Source organism: Micromys minutus (assembly GCF_963924665.1).
Source record: "Micromys minutus genome assembly, chromosome: 16".
NCBI classification, from domain to species: Eukaryota; Metazoa; Chordata; class Mammalia; order Rodentia; family Muridae; genus Micromys; species Micromys minutus.
Window position 1 is genome coordinate 19104138 of NC_137985.1, and position 18206 is coordinate 19122343.

Consider the following 18206-nt stretch of genomic DNA (forward strand, 5'->3'; position numbering starts at 1 on the left):
AGCATACACTTCCCGGGTTGCTTGTGATGCAGACACGTCCTAGGATATTAAAAAGGAATAGACAAGGAGCCCTAGCAGCCTATGCTTACTAAGCAGGGGCATGGGAAGCCCTGGGACTCACAGCTCTTCCTAAGTTGTTCAGGTCCACATGGAAGTAAACATGACCGGGCTCTCGAGATGGTGTTTGTATGATAGGGAAAGGAAGTAAAGAAGTAGGTACTCTCTTGGGAGCAGAGAACATCTCTCACTTTCCAAATTGGGTGCCTTATTCTGAAAGTTACCAACTTTCAATTCAACAGAACCAAGTTCCTATTCTTCATAAATTACCCAACCTGTGCAGTTTTGTTGCAGAAACACAAATGAACCAAGACCCCACTGAACTGCCACTGTAGGTAGTTCTGAGCCCAGCCTAGGAACCTCTTGAAGTCTTTATACATTTTGGGTCTCAGAATTCTTCTCCCTGGAGCCTGGGTGCAGAGATGTGCTTATGTAAGCTCCCATTAGTCTTGACTGAGAGCTGTTGCTGGGAGGGCTCCACTGGCAGGTGTTCCCAGATGCCACTTAGATGGCCAAGTGCCCTTCAGCAGAAGAGGAAGAAACTCAGATGTTTATGATAGGTGACTGATTGTGAACTCAGGTGACAAGTCTGAGCTGATGGGGATGGTAAGGTGTTCAGAGTTATCAAATTAAAGGAATAGAAACAAAACTTTGGGGTAGCATGGAACGATCACATTTAAAAGACTTAGAGAATGTTTTATCCATTTAAGGATTACATGTTTAAGACAAACTAATCTGAAAAAAGTTACAATGTGTTAATAAATTCTCATAGTGTCTGTATGCTTGCATGTACATGCACAAACACACAATCATTTGTATGATCACTGGCACTACACATGTAGAAGTCAGAAGACTACTTGTAGGTGTCTGGTTTCTTTCTTTCTTTCTTTCTTTTTTTTTTTTTTTTACTATATGGGTCTCTGAGTTGGAACTCAGGTTGTTATGCATGTTAGAAAATATCTATACCTGCTGAGCCATTCTATTGCCCCAGAAAATGTTTCTGATTTTAAGCTAAATATTTTGACGTAGTTATTACTGAACTTGCAATTCAACCAATATATGTAGACAGATATAATAGGTAAAAAATGAATGTTATGGCATACAGTAAAATAACTGTGACGTTTCAATATCAATAATGTCATTTACAAAAACAATATACATTGTTTTTATCTTCTCTCTCTCCCCCTCCACCTTACCTTTCCTTCCTCCCTCCCTTTGTCCGTCTTCCTTCCTTCCTTCCTTCCTTCCTTCCTTCCTTCCTTCCTTCCTTCCTTCCTTCCTTCTTTATTTATTTTTTTTTACAGTCCACATTTAATTCACCCGCTGGTCTACCCCCTGACTTTTCCACATCCCAAACCTTTTCCCCTGCCCTCTGCCCCTGTCTCCAAGAGGATGTCCTCACCCTCCCACCCCAGCAGACCTCCCAACACCCTGGGACCTCAAGTTTCGTGAGGGTTAGGTGCATCTTCTCTGAGTGAATCTAGACCCAGCAGTTCTCTGCTATATTTGTGTTGGGGATCTCATATCGCTGGTGTATGCTGCCTGGTTGGTGGCTTAGTATCTGAGAGATCTTGAGGGTCCAGGTTAGTTGAAATGGCTGGTCTTCTTGTAGGGTCACCTTCCTCCTCAGCTTCTTCCAGCTATGTTTTCTCCTTCCATCCAGTGACAAGCCAGCTCTTTCAGACTGGCCAACCATCACTTGCCTGAGATAGTCACTGCTGTTTTATGTCCCATTACCCTTTGCTTGCTGTTTCCTCTGTAGATCGGTGAGCAGGTGGTATCCTTTATATATTCTCTAGATGTTGGGTGCTTAGAATGCTCCTTCTCTCCAGTAACACATTGTCACTGGTGTGTGGCTTGCATGTGAAGTCTGGTCGTTCTCTTTACACTCTCCGATTCTCTTTTCAAGTCTGTGTAGCTGTGTTTTTGTGATGTGGTGACAGAGGCAGACCACCAGAAAGGCGCTTCATCTGACTGAGATGGATGCCTTAGCTAATGAAACAAATGCTTTGCATATGACTTTATATCCTGGTTCAGTCAGGACAGTAAGCGTGGCATTCCAGACAGCTGAGAACATTCGAGCCTTTGATGATATCTGGAGAGGACTCCACAACCCTTTACTCCTACCCATTCCAGAAGCCAAGTGTCTAACATATTTAGGTGTGAATATCATCATGACTCACTTAGGAAATTCAGGACTTTATCATCATTCATTAAACTATATCAGCCCCATTTATACTCTATAAATAAGAGCCAAAAGGATTTCATCCAGAGTCCCGATACTAATCAGGAGAGTGATGACTTGCATTCCTTTAGCTGCTCCATACATTTGTCTGGGTCACATTAGAGCATGTTTCTTATAAGATGTGTTTGATATAAGTGCTGTGTTAGTTTTAAAACACAGCAATGTTTCCTGAGTCAGAAACATGTTGAACATTTGTTAAAGCATAAATTTCCTTTTGTTTGAGTTTTTGTTTCCTGCCTATCTTCTGTCTGTCTGTCTGTCTCTCCACCTACTTAGGTATCATTCACTTATTATCCTTATCTATTATATCCTTCTCTATTATCTATTTATCAATCAACTGTCATCCATGTACCCATGCATCTATGTATCTACCTATCAGTTGGTTATTTATGAGTCTACTGATTCATCTACATATCTCTGTATCTGCCTGTTTATCCTGCCTATCTAACACACAGTTGTTTAGTCAAATGTTTAGGAAATGTAAGACTAAAGGTGAAGGAGTCTCTCTCTCTCTCTCTCTCTCTCTCTCTCTCTCTCTCTCCTCTTTCTCCTTTTTATTTATTAAAACACTCTGTTTTAGGAACTCTATAGGCTCAGGGTTCTTGGAAATTGGTGATAAGAGGAGGTAGGCCCACCGTACTGTAGGACACTCTTAGAAAAGTGGTAAGGCCTCAGTCTGTAAAACTGGCCAAATTAACTGGCCAAGATCAATTGCTTTTGCTGACAAAGGCGCGCTAAATTCAGAACATTTTTACCAATAAACATGGGTTGTTAATGGGCTGTCTGTGATGGAGGAGCTCTGCTTTACTGGCTCCAGCAGCCCTGAAGTCCATAAACACCTTTGCTCTCACTTACACTTGACATATTGCAAAGCGTCTCCCAGGGAGGGTGAAATTCTGAGAAGGAAGAAGATGGAGGCCCTGTGGCTTCCCTCCCCTAGCCTGCATTTTTAAAAAGATAGCCCGTCCTGTCACTTGGCCCTTTCCCAGTTTTCTCTTCTCTGGATGTTCTGACCTTTGGATTGGTCACTCTGACCCTGTGCCTCTTCTGCACATGTTTCAGAAGTACAGCCTCTCAGTCTTTGGAGCCCATGGAAGCCAAAGCCTCAGTCTTGAAGGATTAGCAGAGGAGCCATTAGACTACTGAAGATTGAGAAACATGAGTCCTCCTTTCCACTGCTTTCCCTTTGTTCTTTCCTTTTCCTCATGATCACCCTCAACTTCAGTGGGCTCCCACTTATTTTGTGTTAGAAACTGGAACAGTTTATCTTGAAGGAAGCTGGTATTGATTCCTTATAAAAACTCATGCTTCACTCTCCACATGTCAAATGCTTAGTTATTAAGTGACTTCAGTGACGTTTAAAATACATTTTCTACTTTTTAATTGAAATTAAATCTCATGTGCCAGGGAGGCACAATATGATCATTTGATCCATATATTCATATTCAAGGTTACTGGTATATTGATCACCTCAGGCGCTTTTGGGGGATTGAAAATATTCAACCCCTTTTGTACTTTCCTTGTGAGATACACAATTATTTGATGATTCATTTATCTCTATCCAATGCTGACTTTTCAGTGTTTTGGGACATATTAGGTATTGATGATACCAACCCCATTCGAGTGCCAATGATGCAAATCTTGCTTTCCATTTTGTCTTCATCTCCTTGCTCCCCATCTGCCCAGACTTCTCTCCACCCAGATCCCCACTACCTTCTGTCTTCTTCATCATTTCATCAGGGAGGAGTGAGCAATGCGGGCTGCTGTGGAGGCGGGCGTGAAGGCAGGCAGGCTGTGTCAGCTGCTGCCAACCCTTACTCAAATGGCTTTGTACCACAAGGGCCTGACTTTCCAGGGGATGTCTTACTTGAGAAGCGCCCTGTAAGCCTCCCTCCGAATGTCCGAGATGGACCTCTGGTAGCAGAAGTTGTGACAGGAAGTGGTTGCTCATGGTGGCAGAGCTTTTAAAAGGAACACAAAAGTGGTATTCTCAGATTTGACCTTGGAGTGATGTTGCTGCAGCTGGGATTGTCTAACCAGAACATAGGAAGCAGAGGAGGACATCATTTCTGTGGCTACATGATGCCACAGGAGTCAAAGGTGCACACTTTCAACCATGCTGTCCTCGGACTTGAGACCTTGCAGGCCTGGACCCTCTCTCATGTCCTTTGCCTTACTTGTGATAATGAGTACCATTCTGGAGCATCATAGTCTTAGGCTTGTTATATCTTCTCTGTCCATGGGGAGAAATTTGGCTACATTTGAGCAATAAATTGGAGAATTGAGCAATTATTGAGAGAATTAGATCAATGTGTGCCATTCATCTGACTTATGCAGGCCAAAAAGCTCACAGCAGTTTTAAAAAACAGACTAAAACATTGGTACAATATTTCACAGTGTTATAATTTTCTTATATGACTACCATCGCTCTGAGGATAAGAGTGGTCTTGGCTTTGAATGGTCAACTAAGTAATAACAAGACAAATTCTTTTTCTTATACAGTTGGCAAACATTTAGCCACTAGGAGGGACCTTCAACATGCTTAGAAAATGACTGTATTGTCCTTGTCTAGGTGTAGGCTGGTCTATAAAGTTGTATGTGGATGATCTATGTTACATTGAATGTAAGCAGGTAAGTTGGTACCTGTTTGCTAAAGATCATTCTAATACTTTATCAGAATTCTTAGTTTCAAGCCATGAGTGTATAACTCGTTGGAAAATCACCAAAATAACAGTGTTTTGAGATAACACTGGCTTAACTGCCTACCATGATTATTGATAATTACCTTGATAAAGACTTAATTGTATCTTAGAACAAAGAGGACAAAGGTAGGGTCTGCTTTCAGGTGGGCCTTTCAATGTGAGGACTTGGTTTTGGCTTGGCAAATTTTATGGTATATTAAGTTAAGATAAGCAGAAAGCAGCTCAAGGGATTTTCCCTGCATGCATGTAAGAGTTTATCAGCTGAGCTCTTATTAGATGATACCTTCAGTATGTTTTTAAAAACGGTGGAGACTTACATTTTTATCTCCTCAGTGTGAAAAGCTTGAGGATATCTGTCCTATTTAAATCCCACCTCATAAATTTTCAAGAAGTATTTTCCTCGGTGTCTTATTTTTATCGCTTATAACATTCCTTATGATTGGTGCCTGATGTAACTTACAGCATCCTTTGAAGTTATTTTTCTACACGTGGAGTTGCCATGCCAACAATAATCTGAACATCTAAAACAAAAAGAAGTTTCTTGCACAGCATTTGAAAATGTGCACAAAAACCATAGTTTGGAAGGTGACCAGTAAGTGATCTCTGCATGAGAGTTGTCCACACTGATAGCTGCCATTACTGCATATGCACCATGTTCAAAGACCACATAGAACTTACATGTTTATCTTCTCAATTATCCTACGACCTAAGAGATAGCAGCTCCTCTTCTGATGAAGAAACTGAAGCTCTGAGAAACTCCATAGCTTGTTTGAAGTCATCGAGGTCAGAAAACAGCCACCTGCCTTCACAAGCAGCCCGTGTCGTTTGGAGATATTATCTGTAGCCACTTGTAGACATTTAAAATGCTGTTTAAGGCTATGGGAGGGGGAGCAACCACCAGCCATGTAAGGGGAGGGGTAATATCGCAAGCCGCCACCGACGAGCCGCAAATCTGATGCTAGAGATAGCAACACAATAAAAGTAAATTGTGCTTCCTCCCTCTGAGTTCACACGACTAAGCAATTTTAAACTCAGACCAGATTTTCTCCACAGGCATTTGGCCTGAGAATATGTCACAATGGAGCTGGAGAGGATGAAGAACACATATCTGTTACCCTTGTATCAGCTGGGGAGGGAGGCACTCTGGTCTACAGTGTTTCTCCTGCCAGACGGCAATGAATATGCAGGGAAATGTGGTGGTTTCTGGGATGGAGTCACCCTCGTTTTCTCTGTTTCCAGAGAGGGATAGGGTGGGATGCATCTATGCCTTGTGGGGATCCACGGAGCCCAAGCATATGAGAAACTAGCTCAGCATCCTTCTTAGGCAGGGTTGAGACGATTTGGTTCAAAGTCAGTCACAAGATGAGCCTCGTCTACTGAAAATTCCAGGAAAGGAGAATTTTACTAGTCAGTTGAAGAATTGTTCAACTCACCATCTACTCTCAGACTTAACTACAGTTACATAGGTACAAGGCAGTGAGTTTATATGTAGGTCACATTCTTATCTTCATTTAACACTGAAATTTACTAATCTGAACATTGGATATTAAAGATGCAAAATGCTCCAATACACAACGTTTTAATTCAGTGCTCAAAAGATTCTAAAGTTGGAGCACTTCGCACCTGAGTTTATCCTGAGGTGAAGTGTCCTTCCTTGGGGCCTGCAGGGATAGGAAGGTTGCATTCTGGGATCCTGAGAGAAAGAGAAGCTAAACTTCCCACAAAGAAAGTTAAAGATTTTTTATGCAAATTAGCATTAAATATGGTGCTCTGGTCCCAGTTCAAGATGTTTCCAGGTCTGTTTTTCTAGAAAATTTAATATTTTTTTGTATTATATGACGTATGATGTCACTCTCACAGTTCTTCTCTTTGTCACTGATGTTGTCCCCCTCCGACATCCTGCACATTTGTTTTTGTGTGCCCCTTTTCCCAGTGCCTCCACCTTTTCAGTGATTTCCAGTGTCCCCGCTAAGCTGTCCCTCTGCAGAAGAGCCCGAGGTTTCTAAAGTACCTGAATGACTCTCACTGTAGGCTTGATCTCGCCTTGACTAAGCATCCCAGAGTTATGCTCACAGTAGATACTCAGGAAATATCTTTTGAATGAATTGATTACACATTTTGGCACCTTTTTAATGTCATTCAAATGTTCAGTTTGGAGGGTGGCAGTGCTTTTGTGGTCCCATGAATGGCTTCAATTACCACCAATCCCTCTGAGTGGAATTTTAACTGCTACCACTTGTTTGGTGTGGAAGCAGCAATGTGTTTGCATCTCAGGGAGCCACAGTCCTCCTCAGAGACCAGGGAGTACTGTAGTACAGGGGCAGAAGAGCTCCTGGCATATACCCAGCATGGTCCTTTGTGTCCCATCTTCCTCGCCACCCTAAGGTACAAGCCAAGACTCGACACCTGTTCCCCTGCGCCCTAAAAAATATCGGCTAAAATACCGAACAAACTGCAGAGGAGACAGGCTCTCTGAGTGGGAGTGAACCTTCTGTGGCCGGAGCACTGTGAAATGAGCCAAGGTGAGAAGCTGGCTCTGGGGTCAGATGTTGCTGCCACAGGGTTCTGAGGACCTTGCTTTTGTCTAGTCTTTCTCCCTGTTCTCTGAGATACCCAGAATCAGACAGCACCACTGTGATCATGACGAATGGTAGTTCCTTCCAGATGGAAAACTATAAAAATTTTAACATCTCTGGGTATTACTGGAATTAAGCAAAAGAAAAGTTGATATCCATGGGGGTAAGAAAAGAAAAGAAGAAAAGAAAGGCTGTCATTTTTCCAGACTGGTCTCCGTTGATAGGATGTGGAAATGGTTGCTTCATTTCATGATTTAATACAAATTCCTAATCTAGTCCAATATCAACATATGCTGTGGTCCCTTGGCCATAATTTAAACATTAAAATTCAAAAATAGAAAAATTGCTTTGAAATTTTAAAGTGAATATGAGAAATGACTCAAACCACCTTATTTATACTGATCTATACCTTATTTTTTCATAGTTTTATTTGATGGAACAAACTTTTAATATCCTTACACTCACTGCATTATAGGGCTCCTTTTTGCATCAGTCTGAGTTTACGAATCATGGGCAGACTCCAGGAGTGGCTTTCTCCACGCTGCTGGAAAACACAGTTCTTTTCAGCTGAGAGAGGGAGAGGGGCGGGGAGGAGGACAGACCCCTGAGAACTTGGGTTTTGTTATTAGGTTCTCTGCATCCACAATATTTATAAACAGTGAACACAGATGTCTTTAATGACTCAGCCCCTAACTGAAAGTACAGAGCCCATGCCAGCACAGCACCAGGCTCTAAAGGGACTTTGTTTTCCAACACAAGAGTCGTCATAAGTTGGAGCAGTGTTTCTTTTATAACCCAAACAGACCTGTACCTTAAACTTCCACCATCAGGGAAATTGTTTGGCCAAACACTAGGAAGAGTGCCGGGCACCGTTAGGGCTTGGAAGTGGTTGGCTGCACTTCTGTGTCCTGCCAGCTTTGGCCATGCCATGGGCGTCTGTGCCTGTAGTGTGGATTGTTCTGGATGGAAGGCCACCGTTTAGAAGCAAAGACGTCTGGAGGTCAGTCCTGCCCTTTGCAACTGGAGAACCCCCGAGACCTGAAATCTCCCCCATTGCCTCTCTGAGACTCACCAGCAGAATGAGACTCTGCTGGCTTCTTGCTGGTTCTTCAGTTTCTAACTGCCCAACTCAGACAAACCCTTTGTTTCTCTGAAAGCCAGTTATTAGGCAGGGTCCAAAATCCCAACTGATGGAAGTTATCATTTGCGAGGATAATAAAAAAAATCAATTGATATATTTTTAAGTTTATTTTAAAAATTTTGTTTTGAAATTTATACCTAGTAGATTTTCCTCTATAGGGAACATACATGTCTGTGAGTTTTGACAAATGTTGCATGATGTATAATTTTTAACAGCTCATATTGCAGACTATATTAAAAGAGGCAAATTGTCTTTATGAACCTAGCTACATTTTATTCTGTCAACAAAACAGAGAAAGGGATATCTGCTTGGACTTTAAAAATTGTGATTTTTCTGAATTATTAAGACCTCTGGTCTTCCTTCGGTGTAAGCAGGATGCAGGGTAGGGGGAGAATTATATCATTAGCTCTGAAATTCGTGGGTTCTGTCAGCAGAACAGCAGTGGAGGGAGAGGAAGTATCTTTTGCTCCCCAAGGCAGGGCCTAGACCATCCAGTATAATGGGATTTCTGGCCAGGAGGAAGACTCCAGGTGCTGGGCTGTGTTACAGCTGCTGCTCAGTGGGTAAAGCACAGTGGGGCTTGAGGCTTCTCTGATGATAGTGTTGTGTCCAGCGCTCAGGAACGGAAAAGCATTCCAGTAGCTTGACATGTCTCTGCAGTCATACAAACCCAGGCAGTGTGAGACTGATGGTTTTCTGGATGAGTTCTGAGGCTCTCTGAGGAGAGGGAGTCCCCTGGCCTTTGCAGAAGCCTCCGTTCCATGAAGCCTGTGCAGATGTTAAGGTGTCTAACTTCCTCACTGATTCTCATTCCAGATGTTGTCCAAATGCTAGTACAAAAGGAAACTGAGTTTTCCACGGGTGAGGTAGCCGTGATTGAAGCCTTAACAGATTCAGGTGCCAACTCAAGAGTCGTATATAGTCTAGCTGGGGTCTGAGCCTCTGAGGCCAGGGAGCCCTGTTGGAGAGACAGGTCTATAGATTTTTGAGAGTTTAGTTCAGCCCTGAAATTGAAACAAATAAATGTAACTCTGGGTCTCACATCCTGGTCTGTAAGATGGGGAGCCCCTAACAAGACTTCCAAAGCCATTTTATGACAGATGAGCCAGATTTAAAGCAGAAAGACCTGTGCACATGGAGACACTGCAGTGAAACTTTAGATCTTAGGAGCCCAAACTACTCCCCTTCACTCCCTTATGTTCAACTGAAAAAGTGGGAAAGGTTTAGTGGCTAGTCTACCAGCACATAGTAGGCCTTTTTATGAAGGACTACCTGCTATATTTAGTTTTTAAAAAAAAATTTTTTTTTTGTCAGGGTCTTAGTTTATAGCCTAAATTGGTCTGGAACTTACGACTAGTCCAGGCTGATCTCCATGTTGCAACAATCCTCCTGCCTCAGCGTCATGATTCCAGGTGTAAACCACCACACCTTGTGCTTGTAGTCTGTTTGGCAGTTACACTGTGTACACTTAGAACACTCACTGTGAATCAGATCTAAACATTCGAAGCTGAATTTTCCTGCTGTCTGAGGTGATGACTACCAACTGTCTGTTGCTCTCTGTGATCCTCTTTCCAGAAAGAAGGCTCCTTGTAGAGCTTCCTCTCGGCACCCAGGGCTGGTGCTTTTCTACACTCAGAAGATGCCATTTTGTAGCCTCTCTCATTCTTTGTCTTCTCATAAGGGCTTGTAGTGTTTGTCTAGTGCCTCTTAAGGACGGGCATGTTTAAGCCATAGTTGTAATTCTCTATTCCTGTACCGTCCAGGAGAGATAGATGGCAGGTCACATTTGGAATTTTAAGTTGTCCAGTAGGCATATTAAAAGAAATAAGTCAGGAGTGGATTTTCACAATATACCATGTTTAGCGGAGTATATGCAAACTATAACTTCAACATGTAATCATGAAAAGATCCAAATGGGATGCTGTACCTTTGCTTAGTTTTCTTGATGGCGTGTCTGATTCTGGTATTTTCTATGGCACTTCATAGTCTAAGTCTCATTCAATAATTCGATCGTATATGTGGTCAATGTCTACCACAGGTGTGCCCAATCCTATAGGACAAACAGGGGTTTCCTTTACTAACACCGTCATGGGTTCTATTGCCATCCTCTTTTTGGCTTATGTTCATGGAATGTGATCAGGAGGAAAGAAAATAAAATTTCATGATCATCCTGGATGAATAATCCATTCTCAGAGCTCTCCTTTCTTGCTCCGAATCCTCCAGTGGCACCTTTTGTTCACAGGTAAAGTCCATGCGCCTTCCTGCCCAGCTGTCATCCTGATGTCTCCCCAGCCACACTGGACTCCTTGTTAGTCTTGAACATGCCACACATTCTCACTTAGGGTTTTGCATTTGTAGAACACTGCCTGGAGTATTCTTCCAGAGATTCCCACACGGCTGGCACCTTTTCCACCTTAAAGGCTCTGCTTGAATGTCACCCTTTTAGTGCTATGTAAAATAGTTTCTTTGGTACAAACTCTGTCATTTATTACTCCCGACAAAGCTGACCTTCTTTGGGTTTTTTGACTGATTTAAAAAAAAAATAACAAGTCAATATCTGATGCTTGTTTTTCTTTTTCACATATTTGTAGAACATAGCCTCGGTACGACATATACTCTACTCAGGATAAGGCTTCACGTACTGTAGGTACAGACACTTGCTTGGTGAGGGGATGTATGAATGGATAGATTAGGTCAAGCATCTGAAAGTTCTAGAAACACCCAGTTCCATTTCCAGTATGTCAGCGGTTGATTAGCCTTTGTGAAAGTCCCGAATCACATTCTGCTGCAGAGAAACACAGTTACCTTGCCTACTGACAAAACAATTGAATGGTTTCTGCGTCAGCTTCCATCTGCTTGGGAAGGTGCACTTACCTCAGGCTGGTCAGCTGGCCCCTAGGAGGGATCTGGTCTGTGCCTTCAAACAACTGCTTTTGTGTGGATGGAATGGCGCAGGAAACTCAAGGTCATTGAGTGTTTCAATGCTTTTTCTTCTTTGGAAGTAGAGTCTTAGAATTCTTAAAACGTAGGAGGTTGAGAGTTGAAGATTTGATGGTGGTAGATTCAATTACCTCCTCTGAGCACCTCCATAGACCCTCTCTCTGTTTGTGCTCAGTCTTGGTAGACTCTTTGGGAATAGATGACCCTGTATATAGGGTCTAGAGTAGAAGGGGGCTGTTGTTGTTGACTTGGTATGAAGAGGCAGCACTGGCTATGGGGACAAGAGGCCCAAACATTGGGATGTGATCCCCAGTCGCTGAGGACCTGGCCAGAAAGCAGTTTGGCACAGAGCTTCCATGGCTCTTGCTAGGAAAGACCAGGCTAGCATAGATGCCAAACAACTTTCTTTTGTCTTATTTGCTTTTCCTTCAAGAAGCCAGCGTTTCAGAGGTCACAAAAAGAGGGATGTCAAGGGTGCTGGGCACTGAGGATTTGCGACTTGCAAGCATACCGTTCAGCATGACGGGCTGTCCACAGCTCTCCCCTTTCACCTCGCTCTGGGAACAGGGTTGTAAAATTGGCCCTGTTATACATTCATTTCACACTAAGTCATTTTTCCTAGCAGCAGAGTGCCTCCTATCACTCCACACGCTCCCAGAGAGGAAATCTAAGCCTTGTCAATAGCTTTAGAGGCCAAAAGCAAAATGGTGGCTTCCAGGCCATGGCTCCCTAAACTTGCTTCTCGGTGCCAGACACTGTCAAGGACAGGCACCCTGCCCTGAGAACCCACAGAGCTGTGAATGAAAACCCAGACTTCTAAATCAGAGAGAGCTTGCAGCTAGTTGAAAAATCTGGTAAGAATGCACTGGATTAAAATCAATAATCTCCAGTGAATGAAATATAAACAGTTTGGATCTTGAATACTCTTTTGTTACACAATGTTTTATTTAGTAGCCTTTAAAATAGTGTTTTGATTAATTTTTGAGAATTTGATACAATGTATTTGATTGTAGTCTTCACTGTAACTTATCCCATATTTACCCTGTGTCCCTAACTCTCTTTTAACTTAGCACCCTCTTTTTATTTTTTAAATAACCCACCAAGTCTAATGTATTGTTGTCCATATATTGCTAGTGCGGGGGGCACCAATTGTCTGAAGTACCAGGAACCACCCTTAAAGAGAACTGACTTTTTCTCCCTGACTGTCCACAGGTCCTCAGTTAGGGGTGGGAGTGCAGATCCCCCACCTAGTTCTACATGCTAACATGTTTACTGGCTTGATCCAGTATAAGTCACGCTGACAGTCACAGCTGCTGTGAGTTCATGGGTGCAGTGGTCTGGCCATGTATAAGTCTTGAATCTTGGGAGGTGCTTGTGTGCCTGTGTGCATCTTCCTAGTTCTCTCTCTCTCTCTCTCTCTCTCTCTCTCTCTCTCTCTCTCTCTCTCTCTCTCTGTCTCTCTCTCTCTCTCTCTGTCTCTCTCTCTATCTGTGTGTGTGTGTGTGTGTGTGTGTGTGTGATACAGATGTCACAAATTTGACTGAGTACTCCATTATTCTCTTCACTTCGATAAGGTATGAGTTCCTCTGTTAACTGACATCCACCCCACCAAGAAGCATCTCTGAGACAGTCCTATATTAATCCACGGCTACAAAGAGAAAAAATTAGAGGGCAGTTTGATACTATGTATTTATATAAATGTACATTGCAGTTTTCATTAAGTGAAAAAGACTTAGCAGGCTGGTTTATACAGTAACAGCACACATAGAAGCTCCAGTTTGAGCAGAACAATTGAGTTCATTCAGAGGATGGATACAATTTTGCCTAGTCAGTTTTTCATTTTCCCCCTTTGGGGACCATCATTCTGCTTTATAATCTGGATAGGAAGAGGCCATTTTACACAGCCCGTTGGCTGCTCACTTTCTGACCTTCCCATAATCGTGTTTGAAGGAAGCCAACTGAGCTGGGAAGGTTGACAGTGAAGATGTGCAAAGCCTGGGCTTGGCATGAGATAAAGACTTGCTGCAGCAGGGAGCTATAGAAACCTCATCTTACTCACTGGCCTTTAAAAGCTGCCCATCTTTTAAATAAAATTTTTAACTTATTGTATGCAGACAGGCACATGCTTGTGAGAATACATTGCGTGTGCAGGTGCCAGCAAAGACCAGAAGAGGGCATCAGATTTCCTGGAGCTCTGGTTCTTCACCTTCCAAATACTGAGATCCTTTAATACAGTTCATGTTATGGCCACCCACAACCATAACCAGCAAAAAAATAAAACTATTTTTGTTGCTACTTCATAACTCTAATTTTGCAAGTTATGAGTCATACTATAAATACATGATATGTAGGATGTATAGTATCTGACCCTTGTGAAAGGGTTGCTCGACCCACAGGTTGAAAACCACAACCCTGGAGCCAGAATTACATGTGAGTGTGAGCTGTCTGGCATGACTCTTGGCTGCTTAACCATCTTTCCATTCTTCTTAATGCCTTTTTGATTGCTCCCTCTTCTTCAGAATTTCGAAGGTAGCCGTGATATGAAGTGATTAGGGAAGTTGTATCTAGACCAGTAAAAGGTTTTGCATGAGTTACAAATTGGCTAATAAATATGTTTATTTTCTCGACCTACCAACTATTGTAGTTCTTTGGCAAGATTTATGAATCACACTGTAATCAAGTCGAGGGGCCTGGTGGGAGAAGAGAATGTGGAAAGAAGGCTTGGGGACAGACAGCTTGACTGAATTATGTTCCAACAAGAGCTATGTGACTTAGAAGTCTAAAGACCCTTGAATCCTGTGACTCTGGCACATTTTAGCAGGGAGATAAACCCATTTGCTCATTCATTCAGTTAATGATAGGAAAGAAACAAAAAAATTGGGGCAACTGTTTTAGATTAACACAGATGAAAGAGACAGGACAACTACGTGCGATTCATGATCTTGGACTGGATCATGCATTTAAAAAAATACTATAAAATTGACTTTGAGTTTCCTTTCTTCCTGGTATTTTTATTTCAATTGTCAAGTTTTTAAGGGTTTTGATTTTTGTTTTCGAGGCCCTGGAGATTAAATCTATATATTTATTCGTGTTATGTAAACCTTTATCACTGTATTTGTAACCCTTGAAGTAACTCTCTGTTCCTCAAGAGACATCGCTGCCAATAGCTTTTTTACCAAGGATGGGGACCCCAGGATCTCTGTGCTTTCCCTCCCCCACACACATGCTAGAATTTTCACTGGCTTGGTCTGGTACAGGCAACCACAGCTGCTACGAGTTGATATGTGCAGCAGCCATGTTATGTCTAGAAGACAGAATTCACAGTATTTTTCTTCCTCTGTTGGCTCCTAGAGTCTCCTCTTCTTCTCCTCCTCTCCTTCCTCCTTTTTCTTAAAGATTTATTTTTATTTTATGTGCATTGGTGATTTGCTTGTATGTATGCCTGTGTAAGGGTCTCAGATCTTGTGGAACTGGAATTATGGAAAATTGTTAGCTGCTTTGTGGGTGCTGGGAATCGAACCCAGGTCCTCTGGAAGATCACCCAGTTCTCTTAACCACTTAGACATATCTTCATCCCCTGGATCTTAAATTCATTTTGTTGTTGTTTTTACTTTTGTCTCTTACATTCTTTATGTTCCCTATTATGTGATTTCTATTTTATGCACTTTTGTAGTATCATATGCAAAACTGGTACCTTGGGATGAGGTAAATATTGTAAATATGTATGTATTTTTGGCTTTAAGCTACTAGGATTTGATATTCACAATAATGAAAAACTTCCCATATACAGAGATTTTAATATTGAAATTTATATGTATGTAGATAAATGTACAACACTTTCAATTTCTTATTTTATATTAATTTGTGATTTTGGTAACCAAAATATGTATGGATAACTAAATTCCTTATGTTTGAAATACATAAGAATAAAGGCAGCTAATCCAATTATATTCTTAAATGATACCATCAAGACAGTTGGATAAACTTGAAGATAGGCTACTTAACATTCAATTTCTTGAGTAGTATAAAAATCTTGTAATTATTAGGAGGACATTTTTAATTAAGAGCAAAAGTGTCATCTTTTCCCATAAAAATAATGAGTGGCGTGTGTCATAAAAGCAGTGCAAAGTTATTTATTGGAGGTGACAAGCAGTAGGGGCAGGGAAATGTGAAGTAAGAAGAATCAGCAAACCATGTCTTGTTTGAAAATGCCACAATGAAGCTGAATGCTTTACATGCTATCTAAAAATAAATAAATTTAAAAATAAGAACAGAACCACCAAAAGCTGTTGGAGAAAATAAATTATTACAAAATATTAAAATAAGGAAGTCTATGGGAAATGAAGGCCAGGTTCACATTCCACTGTTCTTGTGGCTTTGTGGGGGATTAAGAAGTTTTCAAGAATAAATGTTATTGAAAGAATAGGAAGTAGGTGCTGTATCATTTGCTGTGATCTCAACAGCACATAAGTGCACATAAGCACAGCCATCCATCTAACCCATGGTCGATAATAATCTTAACTACAACCTTTCTGTAGATGATTCTTCAGGCTTAGTAATACTTTCTTTATTTCCAATTTGTTGAGTGTTTTTAACCATTAAGAGATGTTGGGCATCTGTCAAATATAATTTCTGCCCCTACTGATTTCACAGTAGTGACTGTCTTTTACTGTATTAAAATGACATATTAACTAATTTTCATGTTAAAGTTCACCTTGCATTTTTGGGCACATTTTAGTTGGTCATTGTATGTCTTCTTATTTGTTGCTGGATTCAATTAAATCTTATTTTGTTGAAGAATTTAGTAGTTGTTTTCACAAGAGAGATTCCACTGTGGTTTCCTTTCTTGAGATGTTTTGGCTTTGGTTTCTGTATCAGGACAATACTGGCTTCATGAAACGAACATGGACATATTTTTTTCCTCTTTTCAATTATGTAAAACTGTAAAATATTGATGTCCTCTGACTTCACCTCACCTCTCTCCCAGTGGGATGGAACCCATGACCTCACACATACTAGAGAAGCCATAAACCACCACTAAACTACTTGCCCTAGATCTTTATTTACTTTATATTTTGAGACAAGGACTTACAGTTTACCAAACTGTCCAGGCTGGCCTTGATCTTATTCCGTAATCCATGCAAACCTGGAACCCACTGCTCTCGTGCCTTAGCCTCCTCATTAGGTACCTGGGAAACCTGTCTCTCTATCTTTGCTCAGCAGTTAGCTTCTGCTGTCTTTATTTATCCAATCAAACAATTAGGGAGATCTCCCCCTACAGAGTCTTAGGGATAGAATTTGTGGTGTAGATTTATCAACCTGGGTTGGACACCTCATCTCCAATTGTTCTCTGAAGTTTGACAAGTTGGGAATTTATGTAGTAGTCTCTGTTTGGTACAAAAAATGCCCAAACACACAAGACAAACAAAGCAAACAGCTGCTTTGATGAGTAGTGTGCTAGTTAGGCCTTTAAGCCTATTGTCTGTCTGTCTGTCTGTCTGTCTGTCTGTCTGTCTAATGTCAACCTGGCATAAGATAGAGTCCTTTTGGAAGCAGGAGTCATATTTGAGGAAATGCCCCCACCAGACATGCCTGTGGAAAACCCCGTGGTACAGATCTTGGTTGTTGACTGATATGAACTAGCCAAGATCTCTGTGGGCGACGCCATTTCTGTGCTGAAGGTCCTGAGTGCTATAAGGTAACAGATTGAGCAAGCCACAATGAGCAAGCCAGTAAGCAGAACCCCTCCGAGGTCTCAGCAACAGTTTTTATCTCAAGTTCCTGCCCTAACTTCTCTGGACAATGAACTCTAACCTATAAAATGAAATAAACTCTTTCCTCTCCAAGTTGATTTTGGTTACGCATTTTTTGACATATCTATAGCTAAGCTAGCTCAAGGCAAGGAGTGGAGGCTACATTTATATGCAGACATAATGATTACTATTTAGAATGTAGTTAGCTAATACTATTTTAGTGAGACGGCAGTAGTAGGTTCTGTTCTAGGGTAGAAGGCTCCATTAGCAACAGAGAGTGGGCTGAGTTTACAGTCCCAGACATGAATCCTTTCCTCTTGAGGAGGACTCAAGTATACTTAGACATCTGTTGGTTATCATGAGGATGTAAGTGTTACTACTGAACCTTTTGTGATACTGTTCTAGTCATTTTTGATGGTTCACAGGCTTTACAGCTAAGTAGGAATATTGATTGCTTTCCTTCCCTGGCGGCTACATAGCACCTTCCCGTATGAGGAGAGCCAGATATCAAGGAGGAGGCTGACAGGACAGTTCCAACTTGATTCCTTCACAATCTCTGTCCATAAAGCATGGTGTCTTTATGAGTCCTGCTTTGGCTACTGCCCAAAGTCTTGCTGTTTTGTGTGATTAATTTCAATTGCTCTCATTATTTGAATCAATGATTTTAGGAAAATAATTTTCAGGTACTTTTGAATTTCCCACAATTTCTTGTGTTATTGATTTCCAATTTTATACCATATCTTATACTTTAAATATATTTTTTTAATTTGCTGAGATTTTAAAATGTGAAAC

At 41.4% G+C, this 18206-nt stretch overlaps 1 protein-coding gene across 2 annotated transcripts in view; it reads left to right on the forward strand.

The window, feature by feature from the left end:
• Positions 1-18206, forward strand: part of BMPER (BMP binding endothelial regulator) — a gene marked incomplete at its 5' end in the record, with an annotated part of 236718 nt that overhangs the window by 66264 nt on the left and 152248 nt on the right. The window lies entirely within an intron of this gene.